This window comes from Labrus bergylta, chromosome 3, assembly GCF_963930695.1.
Source record: "Labrus bergylta chromosome 3, fLabBer1.1, whole genome shotgun sequence".
Lineage (NCBI taxonomy): Eukaryota > Metazoa > Chordata > Actinopteri > Labriformes > Labridae > Labrus > Labrus bergylta.
The window spans coordinates 16708618-16731303 of record NC_089197.1 but is presented as its reverse complement, the minus strand read 5'-3'; positions in this window follow the sequence as shown (position 1 = coordinate 16731303).

Below are 22686 nucleotides of genomic sequence, written 5' to 3'. Positions count from 1 at the left end.
AGTCGTGCAATTTGGCCTTGTTATATGAGTGAACACTGCTCTGATTGGCATCACTAATAGCCCCGTTAGGCATGAGTTTGGCTGTTGTGTACACCCCCATTTGTGACAGATTACGTTACTAAACTGATTAATGTGCCATTCCCTCCACATGGTGTAGAATCATGTGGCTCACCCCAGTGACCTCTGCTCCATGTGAGACATAGCCAGACCCCGATCCGACCCTGCAACACTTTTTCTGGCATTTGTGTAGCATGAGAATTCACAAACATCCCTGCACATCCGCTGGACTTTAAATGAACCCCCACTGCTCCTGCCCCTTTCCTGAAAACTGGCTGTTATCAATATTTTAAACTAATGGCTTAATCATACCTCTGAGCTATTGTGAGAGCTGTAAAACAGACAAACAAAACCACTCCTACATGTGTAAAAAAGCAGCAGCAGAAGTGTATTACTCATTAACACAATCTTCTGATAAAATAAATTATTTGTCTACTATAATATGTAATAATCCAAGCTAGCGTTTCTGTTGTTTTTGATGCAGGAATAACAACATGATGCCAAGTGATTTAGAATATAGGCAGTAGGATGCAAACTCTGAGGCGTTGCTTGTCAACAAGCAAGGCAGGCTTGGGGCCCCAGGCCAATAGGGGGCCCCCAAATGCTTACAAACTTTAAACTGCAGCGGGTCAAAATGTGCAAATTTTGCAATGACAGTAGGAAACCTCCCTAAGGGTGCCCCATCTGAAAGCACTCACACTCATTGCCCTGCTAAGCATCTTGTGCATTATTCCTGTGAAAACCAAAGTTCGTCAATGACAGTCACTGAAGGAAAATTAAGAATTACCTGTCTGGGAGTAGAAAAAAACGAGGAAGAGTATTGGGGCATTTGCAGATTTAATGGTGGTTGGAGGGGTCCCAAATTAATTTTTGCCTAGGGCCCCAACAGACTCTGGAATCGCCACTGTTCAAACTATGTAAAGATTTTAATTTCTAAAATATTGCATATGAACTTCTATCAGTATTTCCTGTTCAAATGACTTGTAACAATACATATAAATAATGCATAATGTGGGTTATTTAAATTAAACAACTTAACACACAACACAACTGTAAAACACCACTCTTAATATTTTCTACACCAACATTAAAATCCTATTCTATCAGGAAACTTTAAAACATTGCCCTCTTGTGCTCAGTGATTTCCAATTACTCCACGGAGCATTTTAATTGCATCAAATGGCCTTTTAATTAATATGACATTTTGTTAATGACATTGAAGATTGTCACTGATTCAGAGCAAGACAACTGACCAAATTTCTTATTGCATTTTAGTTTGGATGGTAATGCTATAGTTGTAATGACGTTCATTCAATGGGCCCTAATGTACGATTCACTCTATTACCCTCATCTTTTTTAAATTCACTTCTTAAATTAATATTACATTTTCATGTTAATCATATAACAACATTTCCAAGGCTTTATTAGTTGTACTACTAATTTGACATAGAAACTAGCTCCAATGATTGACCACTTTGATACCCTGTTTTTTTTTTATACTCTTGTAGGATTTAAAAAGAGAAACTCTAACAACAGAAAGTCAAACCAGACTCCTTGAATCCCCTTCAACATGCCAGAAAAAACTGGGAAGAAAAATAAATGAAGAGACGGTGATGTGCTAAATGGGTTCAAATGTGTGTCGCAGTTAACCATTACAAGGTCACTGATACATCTAAATGCTCCAGAGGAGAAGGAAAGCGAGAAAGGATTGATTGAACAGATTCAGCATCCCGCTCTCCTCATTAGACTAATTTCTCAGCTGCCTGGGGTTAATTACCACACACACACCTCACGCTGTTGTTCCACTTACATCATAATTACTGTGGCCAAGATCGAGAACAATCTGAAGCTGGTGATATGAAGCTTTCAACAATCAACCAGCCACCCTTGCATGAACACACACACACACACACACACAAACACACAAATAACAACAGCATCGCCATCAATTATTTCTGCCTGAACCCTCCCGGTATATTCCCAAATCCCCCTCCCTCCCCAGGAGCCAGCTGTTTTTGGGATTGATTTCATTTATTTAATGATGGCTGTGCTAATGACCCTTCGCACATGCCTGATAGGTTCACAGTAACCACAACACCTCACGAATGAAGATTGGATGGAGGCCTGGAGAGTGACGGGTGGGTGATATTGAAGAGGGCAGAATGAAATAGGGGGAGTGCAACAGAGGCGAGGGAAGCTGGAGACACCATGTACGCAGGCGGTCTTTGTCTTTTTCAGACAAACAAGGACACTGGATGCAGGAAAAATAAATTAATAAGGGCCCCATGGACTAATTTTTAAACCGTGGCACAGATCAAAGAGACCTGTCCACCTCTCATCAGTGACTGGTGGCTGCTTAGCATGACTCCAGTGGATATTTGTTTTCTGAAGAGCAAATGTGGCAGCTTGGGTTCAAGCCTTGGGTATACAAATGGAGTTTTTTTGCAATCGTAAGTGTCTTGGGGGTTGGCATAAAAAAAGAAACCTTGTTTTTAAGGTGTCAGGAGAAATCAGAAACGCCTTTCAGGTTAGCATGAATGATCTACAGAACTGAACTAAACTAGACTGCTACTATGGGGCACTTAAATATACATTTTTGTGGCACTTTGTCAGACTTTAAACTAAGGGTGTTTGTGATGAATAAGACATGCCAAGTTTTCAATGCAAATATGTTTTCTTTTTATGGAGATTATTTGACATGCTCAAGAGTAAATTATTTTTTATCACAGTACTCAGAGAATAAGGGTTCAATCTACTTAGCTGCTTTAGTTTCAATGTCTTTGTACTTTGCATGCTGGCTAACAGCCACAATACAATGAATAGGAATATGACAGAGGCATCATTAAGCTTATCAGTAAAACCTAATACCGTATTTTCCGCACTATAAGGCGCACCGGATTATAAGGTGCACCTTCAATGAATGGCCTATTTTAGAACTGTTTTCATATATAGGGCGCACCGGATTATAAGGCGCATAGAATAGAACGTGTTTACAACTGAACAAGGCTGGGAGATATTGTGAATATATAAATATAAATACGTATAAAACGTAACGTATAAAACTACAAAAACAAAAGTACATAAGACGATTTCCCCAAATAATAAATTATTTCTTTGACGTTTCTCTTAACTCTCAAAACGTAGTTTTATACGTAGTGCATTCACAATAACTCAACGTTGTTCAAACGTTAATGTGCATATTCACAATATCTCCCAGCCTTGTTCAGTTGTAAACACGTAAAAGAAATACAGTCTGATACCGCTAATTCAAACGTTAGTGCATAACTCAACATTGTTCAGTTACGTATAACACGTAAAGCTCACTTTTTCAGTTCATTCCCCGTCCACAAATCCCTCGAATTCTTCTTCTTCAGTGTCCGAATTGAACAGTTGGGCGAGTACGGCATCCAACATGCCCGGCTCCCTCTCGTCATTATCCGAGTCAGTGTCACTGAGCGCCGTGTACAACCAGTATGGATCAACCAATTAACCAATTGATCCATATATAAGGTGCTCCGGATTATAAGGCGCACTGTCGTTTTTTGAGAAAATTAAAGGCTTTTAAGTGCGCCTTATAGTGCGGAAAATACGGTACTACTTGCTGGTCAAAAGGCTTGTTTCAGACAGAAAAACATGCAAACTAAGCAGTTATCGTCAGCTAATATAATTTTACTAATGAACTTTTACTGGTTATGTTTATTGTCCTGCTCTCTCTCTCTCTCACACACACACACACACACACACACACACACACACACACACACACACACACACACACACACACACACACACACACACACACACACATGCACGCAGCATCACTAACAAACACAAGCTAGCTAGAAAACGATTCCATTCCTTGCCTTGGCAGCTGGAGGCCTGCAGCTTTTTCCTGCAAAGTTTTTATTTTTTAAAGCTTACACAATAAGAGGAGGAAGACACATTAAACCATCATGCCTGCTCTAGCCAAGGTGCTTGAATACAATTTTGCACAGGTGCAATCAGGGAAAAAAAAGCCATGAAGTTGGGCTCGTTGCTCTGCTTTTACTGTGTGAGGGTATTCTGTTATGACCAAAATTTCAAACATGCCAGAAATGTATCCCATCCCAGGAGCAACTGATGGGGCCATAATTGGCCCCTGTGCCCCACTAGAACCTTCACAGCATATGAATAATCAAACTGAATTCAGCCCAACTTCAAAATCATTCATGCAACTAAAAATGTCAGGACAGACATGGCAGTATATGCTCAGCCTTTCACTGGCACACTTTTCTTGTTTCTTTTCCTCTATTCATTTTTTTCTGTTCAAACTTTTAAAAAAATCGTATACATTCATTTTAGTTGATAGGACAGTGGATAGACATAGAAAGCCAGCAAAGAGAGGAGCCCAGGGTCAGAGTCAAACCTGGGCTGCCTGCTTTAAAGACTACAGCCTCTGTACATGTGGCTCGCAACCTAGCTGCTAGGACATAATTTACTTGTGATATGGCCGACATGGAAAGCATTGCATCATCTTGGTGGACCTGTCAGAATATGTATCTGGGCCACACAGCAGTGTGAAGTAGGGCCCGCATCACTCACTCTCACCCTGGCTCTAATATGTGTCGACACTCTGACTCTCACACTGATTCGCACACAGCCTCTTAACTGAGTGTTCATCACCTCTCTTGCCCAGACCCTCATCCTGGTTCTCACCCTGGATGCAGTAGAAGCTTGTACAACACTAATCACACTCACGCTAATGTGGGACCTCACACTATACCCGAGAACTTAGCACACTTGCCATTAAATGAACTCTTAACTACAGTATTGTTGTGTTCACCTTTTGCAATATGCACACTTGGCTCTCTGAAGTGTCTACATCATCAGATTTCATTACATTGCTCCTTAAAGTGCATCAAGTACAGTGAATAATGATGGGCAAAGTAAAACTGTGTGAATATATACCTCCTGATTGGAGTTCAAACAATGAATGACAAAAAAAAAAAAAAATCATTTTTGGAAGAGAAGAAATATTTTTGGTTTATATACACTTGCATAATTATCTATCAACCATGATGTTAAATACTGTGGAAATTTAACTATATATATATAGATAGCTATTGATGCATCCCAATTGATGCATCCCAATTTGTAATTGCAGATATGAAACATTTTTCTGATGTACGAAAGATGAAGGATGATGCACTTTAATGAAGGAAACTATTGATGTGCACGTGTATATGAATTAAAAAAAACTGCTACATTTGACTGACTTATAAATATCACCAAATACAGATGTTTTTTTTTTTTCTGGACACCTGTGATCACCAGGAGATGGTATGCTCTGCAGAGGAACTCTCCAGAAAACCCTCGACTGCAACATTTGACTGAATCATAAATATCATAAAATCCTGATGTAAAGCCATTCTGGAGCCCTTACTTCAGACACTTTGAGTTGAGCCAAATAATATAGCTTATCAGAAAAAAACAATTTCTCGGGTTCTGTCCCTGGTTGGGGCATCCCTCTCTAGGTCATGGGTTTTAACAAACACCAATGTTTTGTAGGTGGGAAGCCAGCAAGGCATCATGTCCTTGTCTCTGCAGTGACATCTCCTACTGGTTGGTCTGGACAGCTGGAGGGTTAGTATCAAGAAGAAACAAGCTAATTATTTTGACCCCCTGCTGTTTGATACTACATGGCACTTAAATAATGTATGGCAGAAAATGTATGCACATATATTTTTTCCTATCAAATACTATACAGCAGTTTATGCCATGCTACATGTTGTATTGATTCTTCAAATATTCAAGTCTTAAAACTTGCAATGGTTGAAAATTGTATATAACTAAAAGGATATTTAGTTTCACACAAGAGAATCACAGCTGTTGTTTTTCATGTCCAATGAAGCTCAGAGGTTATTTTCGATGTGCATATGGTGGAGATGATTTGATGTATCCTGTTTAAATAACAGAAGCAAGGCATTCAGCCAAATAAAAACACTGAGACCAAGAGCTTTAGATTTATTGTTATGCCCTATCTCCACAACATAGACTCTGTGCAGTCATGTGGAAAGTACAGCCTTAAACAAGAGTCACAGATACTATCATTGCACTACTCTCCTCACTACCTTTTACATAATCCTATGAGAAGCAGCTGTGGAGCATCCCGTCTGTAAACCATTTATTTGTAGCTGTGTAACTGGTATGGCAATATGCAACCAGTCATGCTTTAAACTGCACTCTACAAATGAAAGGAAATCAACCACATTCCACCATCTTTGGCATGCACAACACTTTGCATAAGTGTCATAAGCTGCAACGGGCATAGGGGAGAAACATTTCATTGCATAAAAAATGTTGTTCATCCTTATGTATTTATTCACAGTTGTAGAGCCAGATCTGGTGTGCATGATGAATGAGATAATAATAATAAATAATAATAATAATAATATTGCATTTTATTTATAAAGTGCTTTTCAGGAACTCAAAGACACTGTTCATTTGTTTTAAAAAGAAATCAGACAGATCAAGACAACATTGTAAGAGATGATTTGAATTAAAAAGTTGTCACTAGCAGCAAGCAACAATCGCCATTAAAACCACCTCAACTATTGAGCTTTTTTTTTTTTTTTTTGCATAATTTTGCTCCAATCTGCACAATTGAAATCCTCAAAAACCATCAACAACTACATGTTTAAACATTTAAATCACACTGTGGCATGTGCAAAATAATAGGATTTATTTAAACATCAAATGGATGCAGAGTTTAGCCGATATGAGTTCAATATGAGTTCTTCTAATATTTCCATGAATGCTTTCTTATTCGGTGCCTGGGTTAAAAACCAAAATTCTCTTACAAAAATTGTGTTAATTTTCAACAGCATGTAAACTCTGAATAGCATTAACTGTTTATGTTAGCTATATGCAATACATTGAACCTGTGTACACATTTTTAACATTGCGGCTCTATTTTACTATCTATCACTGAATGTGTGTAGAAGGCAATTCTTGCAAATGTCAGAGTAAGTGCAAGTTTACACAGTAATACCATCAATGGGCTACATCCAATTTGATAGATTCTTGTGTTGCAAACTGTAACCAGCGAAAATGTAAGCAGTTGTCAGTTGGTGGTATTTCACTCACAAACAGCCTCAACACTGTCCACCAGAACAGGGTTGTTGGACTAATGGACAGGAAAAACCAGGGGATTTGCTACCCCCTTATCAGTGCAGCAGATCCATCCCTTGATTCAGGGCTACTTTATTGGTCTCCCTTATTTGGTTCCAATTAGTTGCACTGAGGTCAAATCAAAGCCAAGTGCAGAAAATCCAGACATAATGACAACAAATCTCAAATGTCGGTTTTGGTTACACAACTGACAGTAAGCGATAAAGACCGTTATACCACAAAACAAGAGGGACAATGGGTGATCTTTTTCTGTTAGAAAGAGGCAAGGCAAACACCAACGCTTTCTTTTGGACAATTTAAAACAACTTTAAAACACCTTAATACTGAGAAAGCAGCACAACAAACATTCACTCAAAGTCAGTCAAAATGTCGCTTGGTCATCATCCCATTCTCTTAAAGATAAACTCAAATTCATCCCTTACACTGAGTTCTCTGGTGGTTGCCCTCCACCGTTTTAAATTTCAATCAAGGATGACAGTTTCATTAAACAGTAATTTTTCCTCTTAAGTACTTCTCCTTTTTTCACTTAAATTTGCTCTCAGAAAGGACCCTAATTGAAATGTCCCACTGCTGTGACCTTGGAATGGTAATTTTAAACTGAGACATTTATCTCTGCCTATGCCGTCACTTTAACTTATGTCCTCTGATGAAAATGTTAGGGGAGTCAAGCATGCATCAAGCTGATGTCTTACAGACAATGTGATTTATACCAGGTAACAAAAGAGCAATGGTAATTCAAACTACATTATTTAATGCACTTGAGGACAATCCTGTGATACTATCAAAGATAATGTATTGTATAAAACATTCAACTTTAACTGAAGTAAAAACCAAGATCCGTATTACAAGATATGCCCTAAGTTAAAATCATATTAAGCTCAACAAAAATGCATGATTCCAAGTCGATGCATTCTTATCACTTGGTGATTCCTCAATCAAACATGTCCATTAAAGTGGAGGGATTACAATAATGTTCCACTTATCTAGCGCCATCATTATTGAACAAGTTGAATTCTTCCATTACTTTAATTTTTTATCAACAAGACTAATGACGGTCCAAACATCCTCAGCTGTAGTTTGTCAAATCCAAATGTGCATGCTTAGATGCTATATCTATGAGGACAAACAAGCAATCTGCTAGCATTGCTGTACACGTATTGTCGTGTGCAACACTAATAAGCCCTTGCGTAAAACACTGATGTGTTATGTATCAACATCCAGGGATATAAACTTAAGAGTTTGCCTCAAACCAGCCAACAAAAACTGACTCTGCATTACATGACAATCAACAGCTCACATGGTGCAGGTCTCCCAGCTTGCTCAATGTAAACTTAAATTTAAATTACATAATATTGTTGTTTTGGAAGACGTATGAAAGTGCATCAGGTGGAAAAATAATTTATCTCAGAGTGTATGAGTTGGAGATATTTATTTGTGCTCCAGATCAAAAGGCATACTAAAACACATATTGCAAACACTTGCATCACTTTATTTATTGCCAAACACAATGAATTTCCATCCCCACGCTGAAGTCTTTCTCTCTTTGAAAAAACTGATTTTCTCTTCATTAGCTTATAGTATTGATACGATACAAGACATTTGGAACAGTGAAATAATTCTAGAATAGTTGTTTTTAATTGAGTTATACCCATTGATATTGTTGTCTTCGTTGTTGCTTACTGTTGATCTCTACATAAGGATTGGTTATCCTGCGGCCTAGATATTACCTTGGATTATTTACATAATCAAGACTATTAAAGCACATAATAATAATAACTATTCTAAAAAGATCTCCAATATCTGAATTATATATCATTGGTTTGCATTGCAACAAAGGCTAAACACAGTAATCTAATTGAAAGTCTACTTTTCCTAGTTGGTGTTTGTGCATACATCCACATCATAAGGTATATTGTAGCCACACTGAGAGCCCAAAGTGATAACATCGTTGGTTAGTCCATCTGTGGGTCGATGAGTCCTACACTTTGGCCTGGAGGGAAATCTCTTCTACTGTAGACTAGAAGTTTGTTTACTATTGAAATAATTATTGACCTGGGGGATGCTGCTGCCCATCTTTGATTGGTTTGTTCTTCTTAGGTCAGATGTTGTATATCTGGTTTATATAAACCAATTTCCCAATAAAGACCTGAGGACCACAAAATCATGAAGAAAGTTAATGCAAATGATTAATAGAGTGTGGGAATCTTCCCTTTGCAATTAAAAATTCAGAGCCAAGACACCTGTATATGAGACTTTAATGTTTAATGTTAATGTTCAATACAACAGACATAAACCATATTAAATGTACCTCAGAATGAAGAAAAGTACTTTGAGGATTGTATAACATTTTATACAGGTAATTTGAGTGCATTAGGATTCATTACATTCTGGATAATCAGTGTTCATAAACTAAAAGCTAACTCCCAACTATCTACTACAAGTCATCCACAGTAATACAAGATAAAGGGGAGGATTGTTGTGTATTTGCTACCCAAACTTTTCCACTTTTCCCCCCTCTGTATTATCAGTATGGAGGTTTTTTCATTATCCCAACTTGGATGATTTGTCAACAACTACAATTTACCACACAGGTTGACTCAAACGTATACAGCAGAATGTCAACTTGTATTTTGTCTAAAATATACTGTAATTCACATTTGGACATCATTCATAGATCAACTGATATAAAACTCATACCTGCAATAGGAGGCCGTTGTATTTTTGTATGCCCAAAGGCACAAGGTAGAAGTGCATTACCTCAGTGAGTAGCTGCTAATACCTGAGTGCAACAATCAAATTGGTATCCACTCTAAAAACATCAACCAGACAGCTACACACTTAAGACATAGAAAAGCAAAATTACTCATTGTCAAATGTTCCTTTTCAAAATGCCTTATGACGAGTTAAGAAATTAAATCTATAAAATCCAAATCCATCCTTTTCCATGTGATGCAACCCCCTGTAAGTTTAACAAAGGAGGCATCCCATATGGGAACCATTTGCCCAACACCTCGGATTTCAGAGACAAGTAGTGACAATTAAATCCAAGAATATCATGTCAATATTGTAATTTGAGGAGAGGGTTCATGAGGAGAAAGCCAAACCCTCACGGAAGAGACAGGCGGTGTGCTTCACATTATGCATGCTATGCACAGCTGTTCATTTTCTCAGTGACTTCCATTGATCCTGTGCTGGGCAGCTTTCTCAAATGTGTCTCCCCTCAATGATCATATTGGGAGAAATGATTAGTGCATTATTGCTCCAGTTACCAACAAAAGGCCACACAGGCTTGGTAATATTGTTCACTGTGGTCTCTACGAGCAGTCAAAACACTAAGCAATAAAATCCAAGCATGTCAACTAAATGGTTCATTTAACATCCCTTCCATTTTCATCCTCCATGTTATTAAAATCCAGTCGTCGAGTCCAGGACTCAAAGCTGAGGTGCTTGATTGGTCTTGATTATTGTTTAAATTCTTGTTGTGCCCAAACAACACTGTCACACACAGCTCGGAGCTGGCCTGTGAAAAAATAGCAACTGTGTTAATTCATGTGAAATAGTCCCAATCTATGTGACAGTATTTGGTTTGGACAGATTGGAATACCTCAAATACCTAGATGCCTGATAGTGGATTTTTTTCCAATTCTATTCAAATAAAAGTAGTACTAAGTTCATATTTACCATCATCCTACTTTCTATCAAACAAATAAATCAAGTAAAAATTCTGATTTTTGTTGGTAACAATGTATTAAAGCAAGAGTTACGAGTGACTTATACCCTATACATGCATGCTACATTCAGATACTGTGAGTTTACATTGAGTCTTAATCTCTATCATGCATGCGGGTTTTGGCAGATGTACAGGCCAACTCACAGCTTAGTCCTGCACTTCTGTCTCTATAATGATATATGACATATATATGTCATTCCATATTTGGCAGTGAAGAAAGCAATTACAGTACAGTGCTTGTCATGCTACCCATCTCACCATTATGCAAGTTTAATGGGAAGCTTACCGCAAGTTAATGGACTTCATGCTGTGTCCAAGCAATTGTTTTACACTGAACAATATATATGCATAAAAGACAGCACGTGAATTGAACACAATGGATGACCAACAATATGAAGCTTATCTAACCACAGATACTTTATTCATTTATATACATTTATTAATGTATAGTTTCTTTTCTGATAAATGTTATTTGTGTTAAATTCAGAAATGCTGCCACTTCCAGGTTCTACAACCTTAAAGGGATACTTCACCCATTTGCATTAAGCTTTGTATCATTAGAAACCTGGTAGTATTTTTGAATGGTCGTGCATCCCGCCCTCATTTTCCCCTGAGATGGGAAATCTTTGTATTTCTAAGTCTGAAAAGGAGCTTCCAGGGACGCAAAATTACGATTTTGCGTCACTGGAAGCTGTTGCGGTTAGCGGCGTGAAACTACAACGCTAGTTCCTCATATTTTCGACCACTGAAGCTACAGACCTATCACAGATCAGTGGGTGGGAACTCACTCCTAGAATCGAAACTTAACACCCGCCATAATGCTTGGAAGCTATGCTAACAGGCTCTATGGAGGAAGCTGATAATGGCTTATAATGAACAAATATAATAATTAAAAAATATAAATATAGCGGTGAGACGGCTGCTGCCGACAGGCTGGTCATGTGTTTGGGCTGCTGCGGCTATATTGCCGGCAGCTGCCGGCAGCTGCCAGCTCAGCAGCCGAGACATAAGGCCTGCCTGTCGGCGGCGGTGAGGATGAGGAGCCCGGGCCGGCTCGAGCTGGGGCGGACTGGTAGTGTCGGTGCTCTCACTGTTTGCCTATGGACACAGACATAGAGTCTGTTTTTTGCCAGGAATTTCCAAGATCAATTCTGGAAGAAATCTCGGAATCAGTTGAGGAAATGGCCTTATGTGTTGAAGTAAATATGTCTGTAAATGTTTTATTATTATATATTATTACTATATTTCTACTGCTATATTGTATATTTTGAAGGAACTGTAACGATCGAATTTCCCTCTGGGATTAATCAAATAGAGGACCTTAGTGGGAGTGGCCTGCGGTGCTGTGCATTCTTGGATTTGGTGTCTTTCATCCACATGAGCCAAAAGAAAAAAAATTCTGCCTTTTCTCGGCCAAGAAGGCACCAACTTCAACATTTATTTCACATTTCTACTACATATATGATCCAATGTCAATACAGATTCATGTTTCAACTGGTGAAGTATCCCTTTAACCTGCAGCTCTTTGTTCCCATCTCTTGTCAACATCAGTCTTTTCAAATAGGCACTCTTCCTATAAGACAGAATGGACCTTGGATTTGTCTCCTTTTTTTTTCTTTTTGTTTCGTTTTACAGATATTCAATACCTAGAATTGTGATGTATTTGCACTCAAACGTCTGTAATTCACATGTAACTCCTAACCACCTCCTACCCAGTTGCACAGCAAGAGTTTGCCTAGCTGTCTTTGTGTAAAAAAAGCCTCATAACAGTACACTTGATGTCATCTTTGCAATGTCATTTTTTTTTAGCTTTAGTTAAAAAAAAAAAAAGTTAACATTTCCGGAGGCTATTTGCTTCCTTTTGCAATCAGTCATGTTTACAGCACCCTGCAGAGAAATATTAACCATATGATCCATAGAGGGGTTTCCCAGTGACCCCATTTTAAAATGTGCAAACATGATGGCAGGAAATGAAAAAAAAAAACACTATTGCATAGAACAAGAGGTGATACAGGTTGATGGGAGTTAAATGCTTGAATCTCAAGAGTAGTGAGTACAAAAGGCATATGCTGCTTAAACTTAAAGCAGTTTGGACAGCCTTTAATTTTTGGTAATAGACAAATTCAAATCTAGCACACAAGGATGTTCAAACAAAACTGAGTCCTTGAGAAATAGTTGTATTCCTTTTGTTGTCTTTGTGTTTATATATATAGCATTTGATTGTTTTTGCCCTATGTTTTGCAATTTAAATCAGGGCGGCTAAACCACAAGGGAGGTTTATCAGTAAACGCAGTCCAAAAGATAAATCTTCACTAATCTTCCTTTCTTATCACCAAGGTAAGCCTTAAATCAACACTTGTGTGCACAAATAGTGATTTAAAGGGTCAACTGCACGGCAGAAAGCGGCTGAAGGTCAGTTTTCTTGTTTAGACTCTTTGCTTTGTAGATGCTTTAGACAGAGGTCGTCACGACACATTGTTTTCTCAAAGGCATCCATCAAAGCCATCTCCTCTGGCATTGATTACCTTGGCTCATTAAGAAGCCCCCTGAAGACCACCATGCTTCTCTCATGTCCCCACCCCCCTACACACACAGAAATACACAACCACCGTTTATGAACACATTTCACATAGCTTAAACATGGGTGGAGGCTTAAACAATAGAAGCCACTCTGAATATGTACTTTAATGAATATGAGGGATGCAAGAGTAAGATTATATTTCTTAGTACAAATTTTCATGAATTCATACATTTTTGGTAACTTTGTGAATGAACCATTTAAATCTGTCTACCATCTAAGAGTAACTCTTCTCTTAGGTTGAAGCTGTAACCATGTAAAACATGTCATAGCATCAGAGTTATATTTGGTTTGGAGCCAACTGTTTATTGTAAGCAAAGGTTTGCTAAGAATTAAATGTATATGTCTGACATTTACGAGTCAAGCTGATGTCTTCTTTCTTGCCTTATAGAGATGTACCAAAGTAGCCAAGAATGTGTAGGATGTACCTTCTAGCAGAATATAAACAAGTCTGTTAACATAGAAACTTTGTCAGTACTTTGTCAATTTGTGGTTGTTAACAATTTGTGTTCTGTTGTAACTGTACGGCCTCAGCGATTAAACCGTAGAATAATCCACAGTCTGTTTTGCGATTTCATCATTGAGTTTATACAGCAGCAACAACCCCCACCCAACAATATTCCTTACCAAAGCTCTAGCTTTGTATCAATCAAGAAAATCATTATGGGAAAATAGAACCATGTCTTATTATTGGAATTTGGCATTATTTTATAAGGTTATTAATAAGGTTAATAAGAACAACACAATGTGATGAGTAACTGCCCTCAGGGTGTGATATTATATGATTAACTGTCTGCTATGTAGATACACAGCGAAGGATCTGCATCACAGTCAACAGTAAGTGTGCGATTTCAGGAGGTTTCTTTTGTGATTATTTTGCACTGGTGACTTCTTGACACATCTTACCCAAAGCCTCTATTAAGGCAAAATGCAATGCAAGGGAGAAAACACATACACTCAGTGGATTTAGACACTAGGGCCGTTTTTTTTCATCCAAGCTAGGACTTCTTTGAAATCAATAGTGCCAGTGATGCCTGATTGCATTCTGTAAGAAATGCAATTGAATGGTGACTTCAATACAACTCAAATCAATGCTATTTGTCGATCCAGGAAATTACTTGTGTCGTGAAACCTGAGACCGTAACAAGACAGGAATACCTTGCCAATGACATTTGTTTAAGAGGAAATTGTCTCCATTTTCGGTCCTCCTCACTGCCTCAGTGCTCAAGTTCACTTTTAAAGATATAAATATTTCAGTACCATCCGAGAGAGATCATGACTGCATGGATTTAAACAAAGAAATTAAGACAACTTTTGAACATTCAGAGAGAAAAACAAAAAGAAGACAAAATTTCTTTGTTCCACTTCAGTAGAGTCTGCAGATTAAAGCCATATTGACCGTGACTGTTATATGGTGACTTTGACTGGGGAAGCATCGGTCCTAAGTGTCATATTAGATTTTGGCACGGCTAGATTAGTCTGACATAGCTCAAGGAGAAAGAAATGGGACTGGTGAAGATGAGCCAGAAAAGTAGGCTCAAATGGATCAGGTAGCTGGCAGAAAGACACGTCACAGAACATTGTCAAGGGGCAGGTATTTTTAGGCCCTGCAGCCACAGTTCACTGGCACTTTTACAAGAATTGTAGGGCGACTGCGAAAGATAGTGGAAGAGAGAGGAGGAGGCAGGAGAGAGAGAGAGAGGGGGACAGTGACAAGAGAGAGAAAAAGAGAGAGGGAGAGCAACAATAAATTGTCATTGGGGGAACCTTTGGTGTAGGGTAACCAGCAGCAGTGAAATGAGCATAGCATGGTTCCCCAAGGATTCTCAAACACACTTCTTAGTTTCGTGTTGATTCATGAACTCCTTTGTTTCACAGTTTGGACTCAGCCCATTGATTTCCCTTAGCCTCTTATTTGATTTGCAAAAAATTGCTGAAGAACAACAAAGATTTGACTTTGAACTTTTTAAAGTATTCAAACCTAAGATTGAACAAAAAAAAGACTGACAACTTCAGTCTGCTTCTCACCACACAATGTGACATGTGCCATTCTTTGCTCAACTGAATGTTTTATAGTTTGACACCTGTAAAACCTATACACTTTCTAACTTACTCTCCTGTCTCAACAATGTACAAAACTGATTTAAGAAGCCAGTGAAACTTTTTCAATCTATTTTCAGCAGCCTATATAAAGATACACTGACTCACAGCCATTCACAGGGTTCTAAAGTGTGTTCATCACAAGGACAATACCCACGATGTACCGAATAACCACCTATGACAAATCTGACATTGAGAAGTTGCAAACATTTTTTTTCTAGATCCAATGCAAAAATTATCCAAAGACCAACAAGTATGTCAACAAAAATATGGAATGCAAAAGCCAGAATGGCAAAGTTACCGAAGCAAAGTGTCCTATCCATTTCATTTCGCCAACCATTAAAGAGATTGCCTCCTTAGCCAAGGCTGCTATGGTGGGAAAAGTAAAAAGAAATAAAAATAAAAAGGTCGTTTTCACATGAGGCACTATAGTTTAACTGTTTTCCCCCTCTTCCCTGCTGGTCTGTGTTCACATTAGTTACATTGTTCAGTTTGGGGTCCAGCGTTCTTGGATCCGGGCTCAGGTCGCTAGTGTGAAACCACCCTAAAACTCACACTAAGGTGTCAGATCTTTCCATCCTTGTCTGTAATTTTTTTTACACAGACCTCCAAGAGAGATCACCCAAGATTATTATACATACATACATACATACATTCACATTATATATAAAGTAAAAAGATAGTCTAATGCAAACAATTAGTCTCAGTGCTGCTAGGCAGGCTCGACTGAGCAGCAAATATAAAGCTTTGTCACTTATGTGAGATAGAAACTATCAGCTAATTAGAAGCCCTCAAGTATCCAGGCAGCTAGGGTCTCCCAGGTGTTCATGGCACAAGTATACATGGAAGGTTATTTCCATTTTGCTAATTACTGTATGTCTCCCTCTTTCCTAATCTACTGTCTTCCAAGCCTGTTCACATTTCCGGGTCATCGAGTACCCAAGCTCTGTCATGCCCTTCTGTGTCTCATATAGCAACCAAGGTACCCTTCAGTGTCAGCATGAGATGCAATAAGCTTTCATCTAAATTCAATGTGAACTCCGACCGCAGGACTATAAAATTCTGTGAGCATCTGCCTCATACTTGAACCACAGACCCTCCACCTGTAAGAAGTTTATTTATGTCTATTCACATGTTAATGTTTTCTTCCAATGGTAGGCATGATAAGAACACACAAGGGTTCTTGATAATGCACAATATTATAGGCTAAGTCTGTGTTATGGCCTTTAGTTTTAACACATTTCCTGACCAATCGTTCTTTTAATAGCTTGGATAGCCACTGTCATTGTCGAGAAATAGCTGGTGTGCTTTGCTTTTGCTTCAATGCGCTTGTGTAGTTCAGCGGAGGTCACAGTCTCAAACATTTTGGACATTGAGAGAGGTTGAATCTTTTATGAGAGTGTCAGACTTTGGTCTTGCATAGAAATATGTGTTGCTTTCAAGAATGACATTTTCCTGCATCCTCTGCTAAATGAGAATCCAGTCATCTGTTCATGTATCTGGTAAGCAACACTATTACTTTACCATCTTTGACCTCTTATCACAATCCATGTCTCATGACTCATGTCCCATTCAACTTTAGGAGGCACTGGATGTCATGTGGTTTTGCCCTTGTATATTAGAAGTAGCATTGTAGCTATCTTGCTTCTCCGCTCCTGACTAAACAGTATGATGTAAGAGAAGATGGTTTCATTTAGAATACCATAACCTGAAGTCAGGACCTTCTGTGACATTCTCTCATGGAATTATATTCTGGGCTCAATAACCCATGGAACATCCATACTCTGTTTGCAATTGCCTCATCTGCTTCAACATGCGGGTGTTCTCTGATTTATCCAGCTGTCTTTAAATGTTCTTATTTAAAAGCTAGAGATGCTTGATGATGACTGTATTTGATTTGATATAGACTGTTGCCTTCTCAGCTGCAACAACATCCAACTTGAGGAACATTTGTAGATATTTTCACTATTGTTCAATGGAGTGTTGTAGTCAAGACTAACCGAGACCTACCCGAGACCAGAGTGCTTCGAGACTGAGAAAAGACCACAACATTTAGGGGTCGAGACTGAGGTAAGACCAAAATGCGGCTGTTTGCGTTCACATATAGCCTAAAGCCCCTCCAGGTAGCCTAATCTCTGGAGTTTTTCAGGAGATTTCCGTATGTGTGAAAAATGTTTTACTGAGAAGGCTGCAGCCGCAACGGGAATAAAAAAATAAATAAAAAAACTTCAAATTAATTTAAGTTATTTGTTGTTTTAGAAAGCGGCATTTACCTTCTAATCACAGTGATGATGTGGACGTGGCCTATGACCTATGAGTAATAATGCTTTCAATTCCGAGACCTTCAAAAAGTGGTCTCGAGACCGGTCTTGAGACGAAGACCAATCTCCAGTACTACCACACTAGTTTCATGTCATAGCAGAAAAAAATTATATTGATTGATTAAAATCAACAAAAGACATTGTTTGAATTTTGTGGATAAACTTGTTTCTCAGGCAACATTCCCTTCTTGTGATTTATATCTTCATCCACTGATATGTATTTATGTGGCAACCTATGATAAAATATAATAATGTATGTGTCCCATTTTTTTCCATTTCTCTTCCTCCTGGTGGGTCTTCATTGTTGTTTTTCGACATCCCCTCATGCCTTCTTATAATTTTCATTGTCTCATGTCCCAGGTCACCATGTGTCACCTGGTAGCTCATTATCAACTTTCATGCCGAGGGTAGTTGTTCCCTCATATTTCAGCATGTTTCAAAAAGCCAGAGAGCTGTATCAGATCCTCAACCAAACACTGGTCTTCACTGAATGGGGAGCTTATTAAAGGCACATGCAGTATGCACTTCGATTGTAACTGTCCGACTCGGATTCATCAGTGGGACCAAGATCTGGGATTTTCTTCCAGCCTTAGTTGTCGGCCGCACTGAATGCCCTCTTTCTCTAACCAGTCTTTCTTACCTCTCCTGCCTATCACTATTGCACATAACGGCAAATTCCTTGAAATACTATCAAATCACATTTTTCTCATAAGCTATATATGACAATGTAGTTTTCTGTTGATGTTGTTTCATCTAGTTGCCATATACAGTTTTGTCGCCAATCATCAAGAGTATGAAAAGTACTTTTCAATTGATACCTACAACTCAATTTTCTTGCCTTCTTTTTCTTCCCACTAATGAACATATCCAATGTTTAAGAATGGTTTAAACCAATCTCAGTTTTTTCTTATTACATTCAAGTTCAAGTTCTTTGCCTTGTGTACAATTACTACATCAAAACAGGATCTCTATTAAATCATGAATGAAACCTCGTTTTTTGAATTAGTTACCTCTTTAATTTGGTTATTGTAAACAGGTTTTCTCACTTAGTGAAATCATGAACAAGAACGTGTGAAAGATATTTTAGATTGAGCATAGGAAACTTCTTGTATTTGCACATCTTTTATCAGTTATCACATTGGTCATACCATTTTAACAGACATGAAATACTTTTTACATTATCAATATTTTTGCTGTACAGCTGTACATAAGGTATGGTAATTCCAAGAAATATGACGGACAGTGTGTATTTTCATCTACTCATAATCCGTCTATTTTTGGAAACCAACCTTTGTATATAGTGTCAGTCTTGATTGCCAGGGGCAGGAAACACTGGGGGGAAGCGTGGCAGCTCTGTCCCTCCTGAGGTTGACCGATGACAAAAATTTCAAAGCACACCAGGAGATATCACCAGTCTGGCAGTTCCTTGTTTCCATGGACAGTAATAGTGAGGGAGAAATCAATTTCTTCCACCTCTGCTGCCCAAATGTGGCAGGAACAGCTATGATAGTTTTAAGGAGGCAGCTGGCAAGCTGCGAGTTACTCCTTCCGCTCATTAAATTGACCCTCATGCCATATTGAAGATTTTGCTGCAAACTGAGTTGATGTGAGATAGGCTGATTATTCTTCACATCCTTCTCAGCAGCTTCTCATTCCTTACATTATTATTTCCCCTCGTACTACAAGTTAGCAGTTTCGACAACTATCAACTCTCAACTACCATCAGCTTCACTCAAAATCTGAGTGTTCACAGTGTGGGTTATTTCTAATACGTGATTTGTTGACAATGTGTTACTGTTGCTACACATTATAACTCAATTTTTTCTTTAATGCTATTTTTGATATTGTACATTCTGTCTTTGCATTTTCCCCTCCTGTAACACACTCTAAAACTACTGTAGTTGTATTAAGATTCCCCAAGACAAACACACTCATTAAGCCATTTATTTAAATGGTACCACTATAATAAAATTAAGGAGCTATTACATTTATCTTGACAGCTCAGCCTATGGGTCTGATCTGGTTACTTTCCAAAACGAAGCAAAAACATTTCTTGGCGAGTTGGATATGTCTGTCACTGTCAGTGACGCATTAGTCAGACTGGCACATTGTCAGCAGAGTAATCAATCCCAGAGCAGCAGTGTACATTGTCGTCCTTGGGATATTTTTAGACTTTTTTCTGGGACTTAGAAAAAAAGACGATGTGCTTGGTGTTTATTTGCGAGTAATTCATGTTTTTTCTGTACTCAACTGTAGACTTTGTTTACAGAATTTTGAATGGTTAGTTTTAGGATTAAACAAAACTCTATTAATCATGTGCTGATATTTACAAAGTTGGCATCAGTGATGCCAGATTGGACAAAAAGTAACCTAAACAGATTTTAGAGCTCACTGGATAATTAAAAAGTATCCAAGCGATGTAAAAAAAAAACCCAAAAAAACCTGTTTTAATCATAGAGGAGAGCAGTTTGAACAACTGGAATTGAAAATAATGGTTATAATGAATTGAACTAAATCTAATTGCGTCATATCAGGCCAAGCCTATTGACTTAAGCACCGTGTCAATCTCAATCTAACAAATCACCGACATCCACATTTTATACTGATTTTCTAACAATCAGTATAAAACATTTTTAACAAACCTGACTAAATAAAATGTTACCAAATTAACACAACCTTAATCCAAAATGATTTATTAGATATATGAACATTACTGCAATACTTCTCAAGATATTATAGGCATATACTGTCTTTTTTGCATTATTGGAGTATTGCCCCTGGATAAATTACATACTACTGTGCAAACCTGATCACATTGATCTTGGTTTTCCTCTTGTTCAATGATGCAATAATAGTCGGAGCAGAGTCCAGTATGAGATGATGACGTTTACATTGGATCATTACATGAATTAACAGAATTTGGCAAACAGCCTCCTTTGACACTTTTTTGTGGCTTTGACAATGCCTTCCATTTTTGAGACATTTCTTAATCCATTGTTTACTCATGAAATAAAGTAAGCTTCTTCTCCTGAGTAAACCAATCCTGCTTCTTGCTTTGAGTGGCAACATAAAATGTCCAAGAACTTCCAACTTCCATCTTCACATTTTTAAATATGCACAAACCCGTTAAGAGGACGCGGGGAAACTTTGAGGACATGCTCGAGTATCTAGTGATGTGCGATGCTTCACACTCATTATGAATCTCAAACAATGCCCAAGGGCTTCATTTTAACCAATGTTTATGTGAATGTGGCCCTGGAATGCTCAACGACAGTGGAAATGTTTTGCATCCATTCCTTGATGCTAATCTCACATGAGGATTATATATTCTGAGAATAGTGATTCCCAGATGTCGAAGCCAGTGCTTATTTTCATATTTCAGTGCAGAAGCCAGGAGTGTTGAGAAGACGTATTCATTAACATGCCGCTCTTTTACAATGCAATGTTTCCATCCATTTTCCTCCACTTCCACAAAACATTTCTGCCATCTTATTTGTCTCATCACATCTACTGTGTTTTTTTCTGTTCTGTGGTAAATACACAAAACATACATTTTTTGTTAAACAATCTCCTGACAACTCAATGAGGAACCAATACCATTACACTGGATTTATGTTTAGATATGTTCATTAGATTATTTGATGCAATCCAACTTTTCAAAGTTAGCTTTATAGCTAATATACATTAGTGGTCCCTGGGCTGAACAATCTAAAAATACTTCATACTGATGCCCCGGTCTCCAAAGGATTTTTCCTGCAGAGTGACACACAGTGTTTAAGTCAGTAGCATGATGCTGTCTGATAATAAGTAATTTATACATCTAACACATGTCTGCAAAACAAAGAAAAATGTCAAAGGTAAAACGGAGGGATATTGGTGTAATTGTGGTCACTCCTGGCTGTGACAAGCTTGTGACTAAGTGACAGATTGCCACCGTCTAAATATACCTAGGCATGAGATTTACATATTTATCTCCACTAAACGTACTTTATTTATTGTTTTTTATTTTTCTATTTTAAACAGAGGTTACACGTTTTCCATTCAGAGTTTTTTTTTTATTTTTTATAATTGAAGTAATTGTTTGTTTGCTTTATTTTAAACCAGAACCTGTGTACCTATTTTCTTTCCTTTAATCAAGTGGTGGGCGATATGACCTGAGATTCATATCACAGATTTTTATTTTGTGTGCTTTTTGGGCTAACAGTATTATTTTGTGGTATTAAAGTATCAAAAGGGATCGCAAATATGAATGAATATTCAGCCACTTCAACCCCCCTTCTCCCGAACAAAGAAGCCTGTGATGCAATATTAGACTGATTGCTGTGCATGAGACCAGAGAAAGATGTTTTTATAAGTCACTCTGTGTTCAGTTCTCAGTATGATGTAGTTTGTTACTGAATCTGTATGGTTAAAAGTTTAGTTCCTCTTGTGTTACACTTCTGCTGAAAACACAACCACATTTCCTGATATGACTCTTTCATAATAATAGGCATAGAATTTATATATCATGAAATTAGCCGAGCATTTGTGGAGATTTTCAACAACACTGTAGGGAGCTACATTGTATACATCCACTCATTTGACCATGAACCTCAGCCAAAGCTCGCTTTTTTTCATCTTCATCAGACAAGCAAGACATCAGTTGAAACACACCTCTATCAGGGAGACGGATATGCAAATCTGTGCTGCACTGTGGTCAAGTAACACAAAGCCAAGCCATTCCAGCACCT